The sequence below is a fragment of the Electrophorus electricus genome, chromosome 7 (assembly GCF_041902795.1).
Source record: "Electrophorus electricus isolate QZ-2024a chromosome 7, ASM4190279v1, whole genome shotgun sequence".
NCBI classification, from domain to species: Eukaryota; Metazoa; Chordata; class Actinopteri; order Gymnotiformes; family Gymnotidae; genus Electrophorus; species Electrophorus electricus.
This window is the reverse complement of record NC_137503.1, coordinates 27,422,501-27,443,272: the sequence shown is the minus strand read 5'-3', so window position 1 is coordinate 27,443,272 and position 20,772 is coordinate 27,422,501. Positions and strand designations below refer to the sequence as shown.

The 20,772-nt window shown below is 45.8% G+C and overlaps 1 protein-coding gene and 1 long non-coding RNA gene across 3 annotated transcripts in view; one reads left to right on the top strand and one right to left on the bottom strand.

Annotated features, from left to right (window-relative positions):
• Positions 1-20,772, top strand: part of allc (allantoicase) — a 61,462-nt gene that overhangs the window by 12,604 nt on the left and 28,086 nt on the right. The window contains exons 16-23 of the mRNA XM_026999033.3: positions 11,795-11,956; positions 16,052-16,130; positions 16,596-16,647; positions 17,719-17,965; positions 18,088-18,247; positions 18,808-18,868; positions 19,250-19,915; positions 20,755-20,772. The exon at positions 20,755-20,772 is cut by the window's right edge and continues 110 nt beyond it. The gene's annotated coding sequence lies outside the window, so the exon portion shown is untranslated. The remainder of the gene's footprint in view (positions 1-11,794; positions 11,957-16,051; positions 16,131-16,595; positions 16,648-17,718; positions 17,966-18,087; positions 18,248-18,807; positions 18,869-19,249; positions 19,916-20,754) is intronic.
• Positions 18,022-20,772, bottom strand: part of LOC145658739 (uncharacterized) — a 14,858-nt gene continuing 12,107 nt past the window's right edge. For both annotated transcript variants that reach the window (XR_014124557.1, XR_014124558.1), the window contains exon 5: positions 18,022-18,144. This is a non-coding gene — a long non-coding RNA (uncharacterized LOC145658739). The remainder of the gene's footprint in view (positions 18,145-20,772) is intronic.

The following is a 20,772-nucleotide window of genomic DNA, read 5'->3' as shown; positions in this document are numbered from 1 at the left end:
TTGTCAAACCTGACACTTATGAATGATTGATTAATTTGTGCTTTGTTAGATTTCTAAAGTGAAACATCACTGTGCTTTTCCAATGAGGGATTCAGTGATGAAGTGCTGTGCTGCAGCAGCACATCCCCACCCCGCCCTGACCTGAGCTTTTCTTTATGTTTGTGTTCTGCACAAGGTTAACAGTTCACCCTGCTTTCTCTTCCACCCAGTCATTTTATTCACGTTTAATGATACCAGCTGATTCATCAGTCAGTCAGCTGAGCATTTCTCCTCAATTAATAACATGAAATCTGCCAATACCTCACTGGGGTGCTTGATCAATCGCCCGGCCCATCCCTCTTCAACAGGAATTAGCGATGGAAAAAAAATTAAATCTCCATCGATCGACCCCATTGATTTACTTTACTCTTTTCCACCGCAATTACCCCTCACACGTCCAGCGCTGTTTTCCGGCAGGGTCTGGAGCTGGGAACAGACCCCCTCCCCATCCCCACCTTCCATGCTCAAGGTCAACTTTAATCAAGCTTGCAGCCCGTCAGAGGCTGCCGACGGCCCCAGTCGCCGAGGCTGCTCCTTTGGGAAGTGAGCGTGGGGGCTAGTGGCGTTACCCCGCTGCTCATCAAACATCTAGTGGCTCATTACTCTCCAGACTCCTCGCCGAGGCGTTAGGCGTGTCGGAGCTGACCCACACCCTCGCCAGCTTGCTCCTTTCACACCGCCCACTGCACGCGCTCGGGTAACGAACCTGTCCACGCCGTCAGGGAGCTGACGCTAATTTATTTAGCAGGTGACATTGACATCGCCGCTGCAAGTGATGTTTGTTTTTTTCCCTTTCCGTCTGATGCATATGTGAACACATTCCCAGTGCTCATAACTAGGTCTGCAAAATGTATTGTTCTTATTCAACTAAGATCAGAATATATTGTGATTTAGTTTTGCCTGAGAGGAGGTGTATTACGTTTATTATCAGTGCACTCATTCATGCAAAGCCAAAAGTATTGAATTCCGAATGGAAGTGCTGTTTATTCTGTGCAGCGTGCTTCTCTTTCTGATGGAGCCGGTTTTGAAATGCATTTGTTTTGGTTCCTGCAGGTTTTGACGCAGCATGCATTTTCATGGAAATCTGATCAAATATGCTTCCTGTGTTTCTGGTGGGCACTGATATGTTCATGCCCTTTGAAATTTAGTCTTATGTTTCGTGACATAAAATAAACATTACAAGTTTTAGTCACTTTCTTATGCTGTCTGGCCTTGAGCAAGCTCACAATTCTCTCACGTGTCCTCTAAGAGGCTCCGCCTCAGACGTTCCCTGCAGCGTGTAGATCTCTTCTGATGACACACGTTGGTCTGTTATCCCGTGCAGGCCGCGCCGATAGACAAGAAAGCGACAGTTGAAAGTAGAGCAGCATAATCTGCCTTCATGGGCCCGGCTGCTGCCTCTCCATGCCTGCGCCGCATGAGGAGGAGCCTTCGCGAAGGTCACCTTCACCGAGTGGCACTTCACGGCAGACGCTGGCACGTATCTGCTGCCGAGACAGAGGGCTGTGTGTTAGCTGAGACGATGGAGACAGGCGCACTTGTGATTCTCGCGCCACTCACCTTCCATTATCTCTCGCCAGCTTCGCTCTGCTCGGCACACTGGCCAGGGCATACGAGGAAGTACTCGCTGGCCCAGAGAGAATTGGAGCCCCTTCATGTAGAAACAGAGCTCCGTGGTCAGAGCTTTCTGCATGTAATGCTCTGGTACTGATGTTTTAAAGGAATTAGGAGTTAGTGTAGAGTGCTTTATGAAGAAGACCCTTGAGTATTACCCTGAGTATTACCCGTTTCTGGGAGATTTCAAGATCAAATTAGGCTTAATTTTGGATTAAATCACACTGCCACTGGGGAGCCATTCTTCGTCGAGGAAAGTCCTTTTTCTGCCTTAGTCAGGTGTGAAATACGCTTGTAAAAGCAGTATTTATTTATTTTTATTGGTTAATAACTCAATAATAAACAAGAATATTAATAAGAGAATTTTTTTTGTTTCTTTAAAATGTATTTATTTATTTTACAGATTTATGGCATTTTCCTATGTTAAGCCATAGTCGAAATCCAAGCTTCAGACTGTAAAAATGCTCAGTAAAGCGAAATCTCCTAACAGTCTATTTCATGTTTGGCCTTGTTCTTTCCCTCAGTAAAAGAGACATTACTGTAGTCCACTCGGCAACCTCTCTCCAATGAAAATGTCAGCGGTCACCCACCTTATGCTCTTTCATTTATTCCCTCATAACAAACTGGATTTACGGCTGCCCTCCGCCTGCGGGCTGCCATTGACAGCACTCCCTGAGTTACTGCTTTGCACCTGAGCAAGCTCTCGGCTCTCTCCTGCTTTTATAATACCAGGGCCCTTTCTACGCAGGCCCTGGGAGTGCAGCCTGCAAGACTTCCAGCACTCTCTCCTTCAAAAGCCATCAAGCCTGTGATCACTGACCCGGGAATTTAGTGTGACAGCGGCGGTCTGCTGATATCTTTCATAAAACACCCTGATTGACGACGCGCAGGAAACGCGCGTTCAGTCGTCACGGCGCGCCGTAAATTCTGCACTCGCGCGCGTGCGCCGGGACCCCCGCGCGTCACGGTAAAACTGCTCCTCGCGGTCTCCTGCGTGGTATATCACTCACACAGCCCACAGTGATGACCTGATGATGATGCCCTTCACTCCTGTTGGGATTTTAATCATTGTGTAAATCACAGGTGTGCACGTGAGACAGGAGCGAGAGAGAGCGCGAGAGGGGGCGAGTGAGAGAGAGCGCGAGAGAGGTGAAGAGAGAACACTGATGAAGAGCTGCTCCCCACACTGTTTATCAGGCTGGGGTGTTCCAGGTGCCACCTCCGCTAATTCATTTCTGCTATGAGAAATCCCCATGCTTTCAGCACCTCTGATCATCGGAACTCCGCTAGAAGACGTTCTCCCAGCATAAGGCGCCTCCTTGCCATGCATCGTCCCTTAACACCCGCTCCACTTTCTGCATGTGAGCGCTCCTTTTCTCCTGCTCACCTGTCCTGCTCGCACCTCTCGGGCCGCGGGGCTTGGCGGTCGTTAGCTACGCTGGCGGGGCTGTTGGCTCCTTGGTGCACCGCACCAGGGCAGTGTCGCAGGAATGGGAGGGGGTGCGGCATGTCACGCTTGTCCACCACCACCACACTTTGCTTATTTTCCCACGGGCAGCCATCAAGGCCTGCGAGACGCGCTGAGATTAACTTCATATATAGTTCATCATTCCACGCACGCTCTCTCCGACAGAGCGTTCCCTATCTAACTCAGTTTGGCATTAAAACCCCTCCAAATACACCCCCCCCCCACCCCAAACCCATTTCCAGTGTAACAGAACCTGCTCTACCCCTCAGAGTATGGAGCACAAGAATCCTGCCTTTCAGGCAGCTCACATAAAACCCTCCTTTCTTTTTGTTCCTTATTCCGCCTTTCTTTCTCAATGTTCGTGTTGTAGAACGTAAAGAAATCGGAGTGTTAATGTTCCAGCCAAATGGAGGTAACGAGGAAGGGCAGTTCATTTAAGAGAAACGGGGACTGCACCATGCATTACAGCCAACACAAAACTGTGTTTTCAACATCAGTAATCTGCTTATTTTATGTGGTTGGACCAGGGAATTGCAGTTCAGGCCTCTTTGGCTAGTTTCAGGGAATAGACGTTCTTCAAAAATTATCTTTTTATTTTTTGTGTGGTTCGCAGAGCACAACTAGTTCAGCAAATCTATGTAGACCGGGAGGAAAAACCGCACCAAAAACTCTAGAATCTAATGGTGAATGAATGAATTTGCCGATTAAAATTGAGCCGAATCAATTAACCAAGAAACATGACTAACCAAATGCTAGTTAATGGCACAAAATATAGTGTGCTCACATTTCCGCTCATTAAATCATATGAGGTCTAATGAAGCAGAAAATGAAGGCCGCTAATGCGTTTACCTCCAAAACGAGTCAGAGACTCAGTCCCTGGAATCATGAACCAGCATTACAAAGCAACCCTCATGGCACATAAAATGTTGCCTGCTACTGACTGTCAGGCATACTTTAAAATATGAAGTTATGGGGAATGCCATTGTGCGCCATTTCTTAATTACAACAGCATCAATTGAGCGTAAATAGTCTCATAAGGTAGATTTGAATGTTTCTTATCACCGTAACTCCTATTGTATATGTCTAACATGGTCTAGCGCACAGGAAAGAAAAAAGTGTCAGCTTGTCTGGTATCATATGCATGTGTATGGAGGAGACATGAAAATTATAGTGCACGGTTGTGTTTTATATCAGGTCATTAACATTACAGCTCGCTGGGTGGTATGGCTGTCTCCCCAATGCTTTACACTGGATGTCATGAGCTATAATATAATCTTGGGAAGACTGGCCCATTATTTTATGACATTGTGAAAATTAAAGGCCACTTTCTAACACACTAATTAGCTGCTGGCAGTTAGAGAAACTGCTTAGCTTCTCTCTGAGTTTTGTTTAATGCGCCTCCAGTTCCACCAACGCCTCGGAAACTGCAGCAGGAACCTGGCTGTGCTGCTCCCACCCATCAGAGCTCATTGTTCTCTCCCCATTGGGCACTTCCACCGCCTGTCAATTAGGCCCATCGCTGACAAGAGAGCTAGGAGTCTTGGCATTAGCTTTTATCAGGCTGCTCGAGGGTCTCGGGGAAAGCTGAGGCCTGCGTTATGCTTGTTGATGACAATGAGCTATAAATTGCATTCATTTGGAGACGAGTGCAGAGAATGTCACCAAAGCTGTCTGGGGCATGGTGCTGCTAAGTTCACCTGCAGAACCGTACAGACCTGGAGCCATGGTGAGCAACGGGGCTGGTGTGCCAGGACTGTAATAACGCTGGGAAATGTGTGTCCTGCTCAGTAATTGGACAGCATGTGCCTTCACACTGCCGAGGGTCTCATAATTTAAATGTCCTAACCTGCCTGATGGATCGAGTGGGCCTTTTTATCCTGCGTACAGTTACGGTATGGCTGCAGTCAAATTGGTTTCTAAATTTTGTTGGTAACGCTCCAGCTGCCAAGATTTGGAGCACCAAAAACGAACACGCCAAGATGGCCGTTTGACATTTTAAGCACACCCGTGACTCTCCTACAGGTAACAACAGAGGTGCTCGCGACGAGACGGCAACGCCAGCGGCCGCGCCTAAAGCCGCCTCCATAAATTGCGTCTCCTCCTCCCGGCGGAGTCCTGCGGAGGCCCACAGGCAGAGTGCTGACGCGGGGAGGCGAGGCGAGGCGAGAGGTTAAGGGCATCGGCAGGGGTCGTGTACGGATAACCGTAGGCTGGGGAGAGCTCTGCTCCGGCTTGCGAGCTGCTGGTAGGTCGCGCAGGCATGGATTTGATTTAGGTGCTGCGGAGCGGATCAATTGCTGAGTTCATGTTTTTTTGTGTGTGGATGATATTGACTTTGGTCTCATGTAATATGAGATTGATTGAATATATGATGCTAAATAGTCAGGATGGAAGTCCCTCGGATAGAGGGCGTTTATTTTATTCAGCTCCATTGATTGCGGATATGAATTGGGCCAAATTTTAATCTCAGCCTACCTTTTTATGTACTTGATGCCATGGCTGAGTGAGAGAGCCCTTTAACCACTGATGAGTGAGTTGGAGGGAGCGCTGACATCAGAAAGCACTTAAACAGCACACTTTTTTAATGGCTTACCTCACAGATAAGACAGAGTGTGTTTGACAACACGGGCCCCGAGGAGATCCACCCAAGCTAATTAAAACCCCTACAGGACTAAAGGACTGAATGATGCCACTGATTCGATAGCTGCCATGAAGAATTAGAGATGGATCTTTGACGTAGAGAGAGGCCCACAGAAGGGACGGCAGAGATTCAAGAGACGTTGGCTTCTCTGATCTCTTGTCTTTTTCTTTCTCTCTCTCTCTCCCACACACACACTCACACACACCCAAGGCATGCTCTGATAGTCCAGCCTCTCTTGGGAGGCGGGTGTCAGTGCAGTGTTTGGGTCAAAGGAAATTCAATACTTCCTTTGTCATGTGCAATAATTAAAGTGTGTTTACCTTGAGCAAGGCTGTATTGATCTCTTTTTGGGGTTTTAATATATGACCCGGTGAAGTGTGCAGGACACCCAATAACCAGACTTCAGATTCAGACGCAATGCATCTTTAAAGCACTAAACTTGTCCCTCACAAACACAGACACGATTTGCCCTTGCATTCTGGCTACCAGCGTCTCATTTAGATGCATTTGCCTGTCTCGGAGAGGCTTTTACATCAATAGCAGTGCGCTGACGTAGGCGGCGCTCTTGCACCGCATGGCCCGGTTTCTCTGGCCGTGTGGGTGGTCAGATACAATAGGTCTTGCTCTCTCAGTGGGGAAAGCCAAATGCAAACAGGTGTCCAAACACAGCAGAGACCTCCCCAGACCCACTGCAGGGGTGCTGAATGCAACTACTTTTACCAGTACACTGCGCTTGCCTATTGTTCCCCTCTTAATGGTCCTCTATAAACTGAAGACCCTCTCAGGAAGAAAGGGAGAGTGCATTGGCAGCCATTATTAATGCTTGGCCATAGTTTGTAAGATGAATAATCTAATGCCTTTTACTCACCCAGGAGTTGACTGATAAGACAAGCGGCTCTCGGTGGTCCCTGCCCCTAGCTGAGGTTTCATGATCGGTCTTTCTTTTGGTGCGCTGTGAATCGTTGATCTTTAAATGGAGGCTTGTAGTCCCTGACGACATTCAGCAAGTGGGATTCGTAATGTCTGAATGAAAGCTGAAGAGTGCGCACAGAACGGCAGCACGGGAACCGTCGTTAACAGATCCCTTCCTTAAAGCCCTCCTCATCCAGCTCATCTCCGCCATGATCTAGGAAAACTAGCACACCGCTGACGATGACATTTATTTTTCCCCCTGATGAACCTGAAAGTGTTTGAGTTGAAAGAAGATACATCTAAATTTCCTTCTCCAAAGAATTTCTGAGGTAAAAACAGTTTTCTAAATATAAATCAGAAAATCTGTTATGACTCCCCTTAACCTTTTGAAATGCCCTTTTGTATCAACATGAAAAAGTATTGCACTAACAACTCTAGCTCTCAATTATTTTTTGACATTTAGCACAATGCTTTCTCACTAATTAAAGTTTTTGAGACTAAGTATTAAGGTATATTTAGCCTTATTAAAAAATCCTTTTAAATTCTCAAGTACATTTGAGTAGTTTTCTTCTCAGAATTTCACAGCTATTGAAAAGACACAAACACTTCTCCTTTTCAGCCTGCAGGGTCGGGGGGTCGTCTGTTTTCTCCATAAAGTACCGCTCCTGCTGTAGTGTCTCACTGAAAGAGGCCAGGACTGCCATTAGTGCAGCGCTGTACAGCCTGGCCACCTCAAACGCTCTCAGAGCCTGGGCTTGGACTTGACCTCTGACCTTGCTCTGTGGGACGTCTGCTCAGTGTCGCAAGGCTGGAGGTCAGGTTTGTCAGGTGTTCCAGCGGGACGCAAATTACTCAAATTGCACTCTCACTGTGTGGCCTGCTGGAACATATGTATATATGTAAAGGCTGCAGCCGCATTTATGGGACCCTGAAAACGTGTGGCATGTGCAGATCCAGTAACCTTAGCGATGACTGGCGAATTATAAATAATTAAAGCGTGCCTTTGACAATTTTATTTCTGCTTCAGCAGGAACAGAATATGGATAAAGCACATTAAGGTGTCAGGAATCGTCTTCTGGCCTCGGGAGTAGCTGCATGTGTATGAGAGCTCCACAGTAGCAGCGAGAACGTCCTTCGTCCCTCTCGCTGGCGCTATAGCTGGTGCAATGCATATTTATGATGAAGGCTTTATGGTTGTGCTTCATCAGTGAAGGGTGCTCCAGGAGGCGACCAGCCTCCCTTGGGACTGCTGTCCACCCTCACCAAAAGCTCGCCGAAAGCTCCCTGCCCATCCTTCCTTACTTTTCAGCTTCAGTTTCCCTCACAGAAATGCTGTCAGAAAGCCTCTTTGCTAAACTTTTTTCCTACTATACAAGATGGTGCCCTGAAGGGAAGCTAAAAGCCTTTTGCAGTGACGTACCGACAGAAATGAGGTTGCGTAAATGCACTGTTGATTTGAAAGGACTTTTTTAAATCACAGGCTATTTAAATCACAGGCTTCGAACCTTCTGTAGAATGTGAGGGTTTGTGGGTATATTCGATGGCTGTCTGACTATTCCTTTTCCTAGATGAATAGTTTATACTTCCAGATTGAAAAACTCCAAGGCACATGAAAATGAAGTCATCCAGGTGACCACCACTTGCTTCCCGACATCCCACCTTGCTCCTTGCGAGGAAGCCGACTGGGTGTGCTTGTGCTGGTGATTTGTGAGCTGCGCTATTAGATATGCATCCGCGTGTTTGGCCTCTCTTCATGCCTGCAGGAGTAACTGCATAGCCATCAACTGAACTGACAAGTGCTGTAAAGCATGTAGATTTAACCGGCTGCCCACGTCTCAGGGAGACCCTTTCTGTGTTCCGGCAGGATGGGTTCGCGTGGACACTCCCCGCCGATGTCCTTAAAAGCTCTCACCCTTCACAGAGCGTAGCGGTGTGTCAGGAAGTGTCAGGACATCTCAAGGTGCTTCCAGTTCCATCAGGCCCAACACAATGCGTTTTAAGATTTTTCATTTGATAAGTGGTGGTTAACAAGATTTATTTGTATCTCGCTGCTAGATGGTTTTGAGACACCTGTGATTGGACTTGCTAATGTTGAGTTCAGATGACCATATGCAGAGGTTCATATTTAGAGCTGCTGGTAGAACACTTCTCCATACCCTGCGACCAGTGCCTGCTACCCTGCATTTGTGTTAGCAGAGATCACAAATGTGCCGACTGAAGTCTTCGCTGTTGTGTTAATGACTTGCAGTGTTTGTAATGAAGCTGCAATTCCCAGACCCCAGGTCTGATCCTGTAGCTAATTCAGGAACTGTTGGAGGGTAATTTCTCTGTTCTAGTTTTGACCTGTGATGTGTTTGTAATTCACTCTTGTGATGTCCACGATGATCTCCTTCAGAACAATGCCCTTGCTTGATGTTTGTCATTGGAGCATGCACAGGCAGTGATCGAAGCCCTAATGCAATTGACTACCTGCTGCTCTTGACATTAATAAAGATGGAACATGTTCAGGAAATTAAAGCCTCACTTGCCCATTCTAATGAGATCGTATCCATCACACTTTGCTCTTTTAACCCCCAGCGCCATCCCAGCGCTTCAACAGGAGCTAAATCAGCCCTTCTGCCTCCCTGCACTCCGCCCCCCATCTTTCTCCTCTACATCTCCTCTTCTTCTCAATTTCTTCTCTCCTCCCATCTCGCATCCCCGTTCCTCGCTCCTTCCCCCAGTCGCGTCTCTGTGCCTCGCCCTCACTCACCTGTTTCTCTTGCTCTCTCAGCCTCTTTCCCTGTGCTGGTTGTTTCTGAAACAGCCCGCTGTGGAGTGCTCACAGCTTTTCCAGGATGACTAAACTCCGCAGAGTCTCGGGTTGATGGAGGTCTTCCCGCAGTGTCCTACATTATTTATGGACACTTTGCTCACATGCCTGTCTGCCTGATCAGCCGCCTCAACTTTTCTTTCCTCCCTGTTTATTTGGGGGATGGGGTGTTGGGGGCTGCACACTCATGTGCCAGGGGTTAAACAGATCTTACCTACTGTTCAACTTCTAGGAGATGGAGTGACCCAGTTCACTGAACTCTGAGGCTGGCACATTTCCAGATCCTCTTGTATCTGGGCAGGTATAGTATAGGGTGATACTGCCATCCTGTGCCATCCACAAGAGGGCAGTAGTTTTGCAGTGCTAAAGAGGCAACATCTAGAGGCCAGGCTGAGGAGTTAGAGCCAAGCAATGGAAGGCAATAAAAGGTACCTTATAGAGATTAACGTTGTGGCTGTTAGATGAAATTCTTCGCTATTCTTGTAAAAGGGTCATTGAAAGAAAATGGAGAGGTGACAGGTGTGTGTGGCTGGGATGAGAAAGATATGCGAATCTGATGAGGAAGGCTTTCATCGGCAGGGAAGATCCAGATCAAAAGAATCCATTAGTGCCAGCCAGGCTGCCTCCGCCTCCCCTCCTAGCCCTGGCAGGCCAGTTCGACTTAAACACCCCACCGGCTTTTCACCATCTGAATTCATGAGTCATAGCTGAGGATTGTGACCGACCAGTTTTAATCCCTCCTCACCTCTCTGAGCTCCCCACACCTGCCCCTGAGAGTGAGGGTGAGAGTGAGGGTGAGGGTGAGAGTGAGGGTGAGAGTGAGAGTGAGGGTGAGAGTGAGAGTGAGGGTGAGGGTGAGGGTGAGAGTGAGGGTGAGGGTGAGGGTGAGGGTGACGGTGAGAGTGAGGGTGACGGTGAGGGTGAGTGTGAGGGTGAGAGTGAGGGTGAGGGTGACGGTGAGAGTGAGGGTGACGGTGAGAGTGAGGGTGACGGTGAGGGTGAGGGTGAGGGTGAGAGTGAGTGTGAGGGTGAGGGTGAGGGTGAGGGTGAGTGTGAGGGTGAGAGTGAGTGAATGAATGTAAGTGGCTGGCTTTTTTTGAGCTCAGATGGTTTGACAGTTACAGACCTCTTGTGGCACAGGGTGAAGAGGAGTAAAATACAATGGACAAGGAAAGTGTCTCCCATTCCCCCACTTTTGGTCCGCATCACGGATGACCCCCGTTCCAGTATCAATGCCAGGCCTGGCTGCTATAAATCCTACCCTGGCCACGTTGGCTGTGAGGTTACATGAATAATAATTAACACACCCACAAAGTCTCTGCTTTTATCACCCATCATCAATCTATTTTGATGCTACATGCAGGAGGAGCTGAGAAAATTAAATGGAGAAAGAAAGATATTACCGGCATTGTCTTCAAATAAGAAAAGACCTCAAGACTACAGTGATGGTAACAGAAACCCATGGAATCTTTGCATTATTAGTAGGGAGTGTAAACCTGAAGTTAACCAAAGATGCATGCTGTAGCGCGTGTACAGGTTGGATCAATTCTACAGCTTGAAGTAGGGGACACACAAGCTTTATAATTATTTATCTTTGGAGAAGCTACTCTTATCCACAAGCACTTAATGTTTAACAAGGCGATATCTGAGTGATAAACAATACCTTTATGTTTGTCCCAGTGTCTTTAACTGGTTCCATATAAAGGAGAATTTATTTGATATTTTAGAATATATTTACCACATATTCAGTGATAATGGAGCCCCACTGTCCTGTGCAATGACTTCAAGAGCCCCATAGCCTGCAGAAACATTATAAAGGGCCACCCAGATGACCAGCCAGTGACAGTAGCTCATAAATGGCTGGAGCTGTTGTATTTAGCGAGTGCTTGGAGCGAGTGGGCCTTTAACCCAAGTGGTGCAGATGGGCTCATGCCTGCTCTGTTTGTGCCTCTGGTGAGATTATTGCTTAGCCTAACGGGAGGTGAGGATATTGCTTTGCCTGATGGGTCACTGGCTCCCCACCCTGCCTCTCACCGTGGCTGCGAGCGGTGCAGTAACCTGGACCCAGCCAGCCTCACTCCACCTCTCTTATTTCCCCAGGGAACTCTGAATCAAATTTCCAACGACCCTCACAGGAGAAATTTGGTCAAACGGGCCAGTCGGGGCCCCTGTGGGCAGCAAACTCTCATCAGCATAACATCAAGGAGAGAGAGAGAGAGAGAGAGAGAGAGTCAAACGCATGCCTGTGTGTGTTCCATTTGAAAAAGCTATTGTGGTTCAATCCGCAGCCTGTTTGACTGTCACGCAGGTGTACACGATGGTCAGGACCCTGCTGAATGAGGATAATGATGATGAGGAAGAGGATCATCACTAACATGCCTGCATTACCCTTGCAGCCTGGTGGAGATACAGAACTACTTGGGTCTGCAGTTTGGCAGAGTGGAGTGTGGGAGCACGCTAGCTTACAATGGTCAGTAGTACACATGATTCTGCACCTTTCTACTGAACAAAATGTACTGAACCTAGTGAATGAGTTTAACCTGTTTCTGCCTTACTCACCAAAAGATCTTAAGATCTGAACAAAACACAAACTAGAGAGACACAAACACAAAACTACAGCTGCTAGTGCAAAGATTGCTTATCTTGGGCCCCAGAACCTTCGGAACAACACCAATTCAGCTCTGTGTTTGGAAAAAAAACTGCTGACATTTAAATTTTAATTCCATTAAGAAACAGAAATCATACTTTTCAGTCTTGCTCAAGAAAACAGATGTGAGAGTGCAGAACAAATCATGTTCTCTAACCAGAGGAAACATTTCCTGCCCATCATTTCCATCCTATAATCTTTGCGACTGATACGTGTGGTGGGAGGCTAATGCTGGCACAACTAGCCCAGTCTGAGACTGTGTGACTGCAGAGGGTGCATAGAGCCCCTCTCTCCTAGACACTGTGACTGATGGTGAATAGAGCCCCTCTGTCCTGGACTCTGTGACTGATGGTGAATAGAGCCCCTCTGTCCTGGACTCTGTGACTGATGGTGTATAGAGCCCCTCTGTCCTGGACTCTGTGACTGATGGTGAATAGAGCCCCTCTGTCCTGGACTCTGTGACTGATGGTGAATAGAGCCCCTCTGTCCTGGACTCTGTGATTGATGGTGTATAGAGCCCCTCTGTCCTGGACTCTGTGACTGATGGTGTATAGAGCCCCTCTGTCCTGGACTCTGTGACTGATGGTGAATAGAGCCCCTCTGTCCTGGACTCTGTGACTGATGGTCCACAGAGCCCCTCTGTCCAGGATTCTATGACTCTAGATGGCATGTAGAAGCCCTGTGTCCTGGACTCTCTGACACCTCCTCTGTCCTGGTCTCTGTTACTGTAGATGGAATATAGAGCACATCTGTCCTGGATGTAGGTGGCCTATAGAGTGCCTTTGTCCTGGAATCACACGACACTGCAGTCTTTCCAAAGAGGCCCTCTAATTGGGCCTCTGAAATATTCATGATTACAGGCCATAGAACTGCACTATTATGCGCAGAGCAGAGCTATAGATGTTCCCAATAAATCACACTAAAATTTACAATAGGTCAGGATGTCAGTGCTCACACTCAGGGAACAATTTACTGAGGCACTGCAAAATGTAATAGCAATTAACATGTTAAGTATGAGGCTGGGCTTTGTCCAATGGTGTTTTGAGTACCAGGGCAGCTAATGCAGGACTATGAGATGATGTAAGCACTGATGAGTTGATCTCTTTCAGTTTTCTCCTGGAGACACCTCAGCATTGGCATGAATAGGCTGGCAATGGCTTATTAAGATCAGCACTACATAGTACTGATTACACAATAGACCCAATAAGATAATCTAATCATATCAAGGTCTAAGAAAATTGTACCCTGGCATAAAATAGTGAGTGAGTTTTATATTTATCATAGCTGCAAAAGGCAACGTGCAGCTGTAGTACACTTAAGCGCCATCTGTTCCAAGTGAAGCGATTGTCTTGTGAGGAGCAGATGAAGGGCTTGAAGAGGCAGGCTACAGGGGAGAGGCAGCAGGACGCCCACAGCAGGACCTGCGGGCTGCCAGAGCCAAAGCTCTCTCAGCAAAACCCAGGACCCGCGGGTCAACTGCTGCTCAGAGGACCTGCAGCACCTGCCTCCAGTCTGGAAGAGCATTACAATGAAATGTACTGCCTCAGCTACACACACACACACACACACACACACACACACACACACACACACACACACACACACACAGAGAGAGAGAGAGAGAGAGAGAGAGAGAGAGAGAGAGAGAGAGAGAGAGAGAGAGAGAGAGAGAGAGAGAGAGAGAGAGAGAGAGAGAGAGAGAGAGAGAGAGAGAGAGAGAGAGAGAGATTTGTGTTAATGTTTACATTTTTAGGCTGAGTCTCATAAACCACTATGCACATATTTTATGTTGCGCACACATGCGTGCACACATACCCACAAGCAGGCTTATAATATATCAGGTCTGGGGTTGTATCTCTTAATAAAGGCAGGCATTTAAGCTGTGTTGCATTTCTTAGCCTATAAAAACATGCACCAGTTAGTTATTGCCTCTCGCTCTGTCAATAAATTGTATGTTGATTACATCATCAGCATCCGCATCTTAAATGATGCTTCACTTCTCAAACAGTCATTGGTTGCTGAATTTCCACACATTATTGAAGGCTACATCACACCAATAAACGATATGGATGAGCGTAATGCCCAAACTAATGGCTTTGCTAGAAGCAGGAGTAATTCCTCTATGATGCTGCATAAGAATACACAGTGGTAATTTGGGAAGGGTCATGCCATGCTGTGCCCGTTGTGGAGTTTAGATGCTGTAAAATAGTGTGTCAGATTTATAACTATCATTACTGATCATTAATGCATTATAGATTTTAAAAGCCATTTTGTAAGATTTACCTTACTATTATTACATGTAAAGAAATATCTATCTCTCTATAATGTTTGTCTGCTGTATAATAATTATCTAATATATAATGGTAACCCTGTCCTATTCTCTGTTTAGCAGATATTTAGGTCTAGATAAGTGATTTTATGGCGAGAGAGTGAAATTAAGTTTAAAAGTAAATTTAAAGTAAGTTTTAAAAGCTTTGAAAAGGAAGATTGCTCGAAAGGGCAAAGCTGTAAAGCAGTTATTGGTAACTGAGATTTCAGTCTTCGTGCTTTAATAAGAACAACCACAACCCCTTTTATTCACTCAGTCATGGAGAAGAGCGTGCTTTTAATATTCTCTCGTTTATTTGTGTCCATTTCCTTTGATACCACAATTCCCTCAAGCAACTTTTGATCTACAAAATCTGTTAGTTTTCTACATTGTAACATAATATAGATCATTACATTTTAAGAAAGCTGTTATAATGTAATAAACGGTGACATCCTTTGCTAGCCTTCGATTATTTTATTGACCCTATTAAAAGAAAACATATCAAGCACTGGAAATGGTAATAAAAGCCCGAAATAATCAAATTAGTTGGAAGGTTAATTCTGGATGATTTATTATAAGACCGTGAATGTGCTTATGATCTCTGTAGAGATTAGGCCTAGAATTAGGACTAGGGTTAAGGCTAGGGTTTTCTGTAGTATTCTGTATTAGGATTCTGTTGTGGTTAGAGTAGTGCATAAATGCACTTTCGTTTTAAACTTTAAACCTTAAACTTGATAGCCAACAAACTACTGTGCTACAGCTACTTCTCTGCAGCTTATGCTTATCTGCACAACTGAACATTTTTGCTAATGCTCATATCATTTTGTAATATGTTTTAGCTAATAGTTTTATCGATATGTCTGCTCCGACCTGCATATGTATGGCGCAGACATATATAGCAGACATGTATCCATATATGCACATGTAGAGATATTCACACATCTCTTAGCTCCTCTGCAGGGCTCTTTTTTTAATGTTCTTTGCTTCTTCTGTTTTTTCTAGCTAAATACATGTTAACAATCTGCATGCTTGTCAGGTCTGTTTAGTACGTTACATACAGGTGTGCACAAACCAAGACAAATTCCTTGTATGTGTAATATACTTTGCCAAATAAAGTGATTATGATTATAATTATGAAATCTGATGCCTCTGTGAGAAGACACTCTGAAAGAGCAGCACACCTGGAAGTCCACTTAACCTTTTCCAATCCCAGGACCTGCTCGTGTGTCCAGAATCTCATTCTTTGCTTTTCTAAAGACACTTTTCATATTAGTTCCAGTGTAGCTACTGAGTAATGAGCAGTAGCGTCTGAACAGAATGCCTTAAGATGAGCCCAGTAATCAGCCCGGAGCTTAAGAAGCCAACTACTCTAGTGCTCCTCTGCTGCTTCTCTCCTCTGAGTATTGTAATGCAAATGATGCAAAGAAAAGCCCCTTAATTATAGATACATTTACACTGACCTCAAACCACCAAGCAAGAACATGATTCATTTCTTAATCACCAAACCCATTTGGTTATCTTGCTTCTGCTTACCTTGTGTGTGTGTGTGTGTGTGTCTGTTTACACATGTCTGTGCGTGTTGAGAGAATTAATATGAGTCTTCCTTACAGGCTTCTGGGTGACAGGGAGAGAGAGCTAATTAGTAACAGAAGACCGGAAAGCATTTACCTGCTGAAACACGTACAACATGTAAGAGGCGCGGCAAACCTGCCAGACCCGTGTGGGGGCATGTGATGGTCCGCAGAGAACACGCTGACAGACCTTACACATTAAATAAGCCATGACATATGCTCGTCATTAAGTTGTTTGTGAAATACATGCAGCTAAATGTTAGATGAAAGCTCAACCTAATTGTAAAACATATGGTGGATATTTTTATGGTATGGGATTATGCATGCAAATGTAGGTCTGTCAAGATACAGGAGCAAAGCAGCATTATTTTTGACCTTTTTCTTCCCGTTGGTTGTTGATGTCTGTGAGAGTCTTACCCACAACTTCAGTCCTTCCACACACTTCATGCCTAGCTGTCACACTGTCTGTTCGAATAGCTGCCTTCTGGACATACACTAACAGAGCTAACAATTTGTGTAGAAATTTGCAACATGTACCTCAATAAATATAACCTGCTTTTTGTAATGAGTATGATTTCCACAGAAAGACATCAGAAGTAGGAAGCAGCCAGCTGTGCAGACACTTCTGTAAGATGGTAAATACTCGTTCCAGTCTTTATTATTTCAGTAACTTACATGGTAAATGTATAATGCAGAGGACCCCGTGTGCTGCACTGCAGGAACTAATCACAGTTTATTTCCATTTGATCTGATTTAGCCTTGCCACTATAAATCTGACAACTTTGCACGGAACTTGTGGTCTAATTGGCTGTTGCTGTTGCCTTTATCTGAAATACAATTTGCTAAAGTGATTTCAAAAGGCCTGTGATTATCACACCTACTGTCATTCATGTTAGAATTGGTCCACATTAAGTAGCTTGGTGATAATTTACAAAGACTACACATAGATAAAATACCTAATTTAGGGAATAAGAGCCATTGTTCATGCACCTCACACCTAGCTATGCCTTTAATCTCTGCCCCAATACAATAACAGCTGCATGTAAACCTAACAATCAGAGCTATTGATTTCCTGGGAACACAAATGAATCACCAAATGGCAAAATGGTCAAGCACTGATTCCATGAGTCAGTAAATTAGGGCCAGACGACCTAAGCCAGCAGTGCTTCTAGACGCTCTATATCACATCTCATTATTCTGGTTTCATTAGAGAGAAACAGTCAAGGAATCATACATAGCGAATCCAGATGGAGGGATCAATAGCTGAAGCCCCAGTTTATTAATGTTCATTGTTTCCCAATCCACTATAGGCATTATTCTTTCATTTGATTGCATGTTATTCATAACTGTCACTTGGAGTTATATGGTTCCTGGTCATGTGCTGAGCAGGGGTTATTGAACAGACAGAGATAGCAAAAGGATTGGGTATATTTTACTTCAGACTTGCAGAGAAATACTGGCTCCTAGCAGCCACAAATCTTGAATTGAAGGCGGCATGATTTGAAAGGGAAGTGTGAGTTTTGCCATTGTTTTATTGCTAATCAATAAACATGTCAAACCCTGATAGGAACGGAAGTTTATCCCCCCCCCCCCCCCCCCCCCCCCAAAAAAAAATGTTCATTTTAAAATGAGCAAAACTGCAATGCTGAAATATAAATGTGCCAAATCATATTAGACTTTCTCTTCTGCTTCTCACTGTGTGGCAGAGTAACGGATCCTCAGTCCCTGTGTGGACAGTGACCGATAGAGACCTTCCAGCTTAATCAGGCTGCCAGAGCACGGAGGTGTCCTGTGAAACGGATCACTGCAGATGTCTGAGGGCGGCAGACCCGGGGTCGGGGGGTTTATGCCGGCAGGCTGGAGGGCACTAACAAGAGCAGAGACTCCACAGAGCTCTGCACCGCCAGGCTCCTGACAATCCTCACAGCCATCCGGCCAAATTGGCCCATGCTTGTGAGGGTCCTTGTCATAGGGCTCTCCGGGAATGCCTTAGTTCTCGGAGAGCAAGATCTCAGTTTGAAGTTCTTCATGGACTTCATCTGTTCCTCATAAATGAAGTCTTCTCTCCTCTCCAGGTGGATTTTGCTGCAAGATTTTGCCGGCGTTGAGGTGAGGGGGGAGTCGTATCGAAGCTGTAACGGAGGGTGGCAGAAAAAAAGGAAAAACAGGACAATCAGTCGCCTACCATGTTGCTTTAGCGATCATGGAAGAGTTCCTTTCGAAACTTCATATAATGTTAGTTAATGTAACAGATGAGTGTAAATTGCAGTGTAAATTCTGTCTTAAATATTCAATTTCAAATGATTAAGTGTAATTATGTGGGTAGGATTTTGACGCAGGTATGTAAAACTGCAAGGCGAGAGCAGAGCTTTTATGGTTTACCATGCAGAGAACGCAGTATAATCAATAGGCGAAAACAAGAGGCCCACTCCTACCCTGAGCAAGGTTAATTTTGAAATGAACTCAATTAAAGCAATTAAAGTAGAGAAGTCAAACTTGGTTTGGCTGGAGCTGGAGAGAGTGGCGCACATTGGAAAGTCCAGGTGCTCTGACAACGTCGGCTCCCGTGGCGAGAGAAGGGAGCTAATTTACTAGAGCAGCTGGATCCATAGGTGTCCACTCTGGCTCGCCGACCCAAATGATTTGTGATCTCAGCACAGATGGAGCTAAGCAGACGACCTCCTTACACTAGTCAATGAATCCGTCATTCCCATTGATCAGTCGAGAGCATTGTAATTGTCCAAACCAAAACCACCCCATTCCTGATACTAATTCAATACTCTTCTTTCACTCAGGTGGGGGAGAGAGGATGACCAAAGCTCCAACTTTGCTTTGGGAAAATCTTTGTAACCAAAGGTAATTATTATAGTAACAGAGGGATTTTTACTGTACAACATTAATAAAGAGGAACTTAATTAAAATCCATATATATATATATATAAAATATACACACACCTTCTAAGAAAAAAATCCCAAAATAATCTAACACTACTGGGAATCATAGAGCATATTGGGAAACTCATTAGGCCATCACAGCTCATAAGAATAACATCAGACATGCTCCTACAAGGCTGCTACATCTCTTGCCCATAAATAACAGACCCAGCTAACCATTTAAAAGCATGGCTACAAGCGCACCCTTGTTTGGTAGTGCTATATCCGGAGGCCCTGCCAGAGGCTTGAGAATGATGATGGGAGTGTGTGTGTGTGTGTGTGTGTGTGTGTGTGTGTGTGGAGGAAGGGGAACAGTGTGGGAAAGGATCCACGTCCCATCCTAGAGTGATCTGACCCCAACAGTTCCTCACTCGACATTCCTTGATGCATGGACCAGGTGATGTGAGGAAACCTCCTCTAGTGACATTCATGAGCACCAGAAGGTGTATGAAGGTGTTGAGTAAGGTAACCAACTTACAGGGATGTAATGAATATTCCTGGGACTTTCAGCCTGGGCCACTGGTGAAGCAATTAGAATGGCCCTAATGGTTGTCCGGCTATGTGTGTGGCTGTGTGTGTTGTGGGGTGGGGAGGAGCATGAGTGTAATAGGTAGATAAAGAGAGGTGGTGATGTTTGGCATTGACTGGGGGAGAGGGTGGAGACTGGTGGAGAGGGGCGGAGACTGGCGGAGAGGGGCGGAGGCTTTCCTCTCTTCTGCTCTTCCTGGCTAGTTCTGACCTCCTCACCCTCATCCAGCAAAGCTCTAATTGTTTGTGTTTTTTTTTTGCTTTTTGTCTTCCTCTTCTTCCTCTTCTGCTGTTGCTGCCTTTATGATTGGCCTCTTCATTCTGTGGAGGGTGAGGGCTGAAGATGGGAGGATAAGGCGTGCTATTGTGCAGCTGCAAATCAACTTTTCCTGGGCAGCAAGCCCACCCCACCTCTCCCCCACCCTCTGGAGGGGAGATAAAGTAATTCAGTTTTTCCGATACCCAATACGTCCTCGGGCTGTGGGAGGAGGCAGTCGTGGGGGGGCAAGGTGGGCCGGAGAAAATAAAAACACATTGATCTATAGGGCTAATAGCGCTGTTATCATTCGCAGCCTGAGTGGGAGGGGGATGAGAGCATTGGAGAAGTAATGAAAAAGTGAAACATTAACTCCTGATTGAAATGGATTGGGTCGGGGCCTGCTGTCTGCGCACGTCTGGCCAGGTCACCACTCCGCCACACGGCTCTCTTGTCCATGAGGCAGCTGGGGGCTGGTTGCTGTAGCAACGCTCTGAGGCGTGGAGGATTGTGTTGGTGTCAGTTATAACCCTTCGCATTTTTTTACCTCTCCTTGAAGGAATCAGGGCTCTGGCTCTTATTCCCTGTATATCCCAGCTGTGCTGCGCCCCTCACCCCCCCCCCCACACACACAGGTCAAGAGGTTAGAATAGGCATGTCTTAATTGCTCCAGTGTGTGTCAGGCTGCGTGATGCGTTTAACCCTTGAGTGCCTGGAACGTACTAAGCAAAGAGGAGTGTCTCCTGCTGCACTAGTCTGAGTACCAGCTGGGATTATCATTAACACCTCATAGACACTCACAGCGCTTAGGCAGCGGCAGCAGCAATGGCATTTTTGTTTTTTGTTTTGTCCTGAGGAAATCATAGATAACACAGAACATACAGGGGTCAAATCACAGGAGGAAGCAAAACTTTCTGCTTAATTGCTTTCAGTGTTTTCATTAGAAACCTAACGGAGTCCTCTGTTGAATTTTATGGTGTTTTCTTTTTTCTTCCTGTCCTCTCCCTGTGGGTTTTCCTGTCAGCTCCTCTGTCTCTCGGGT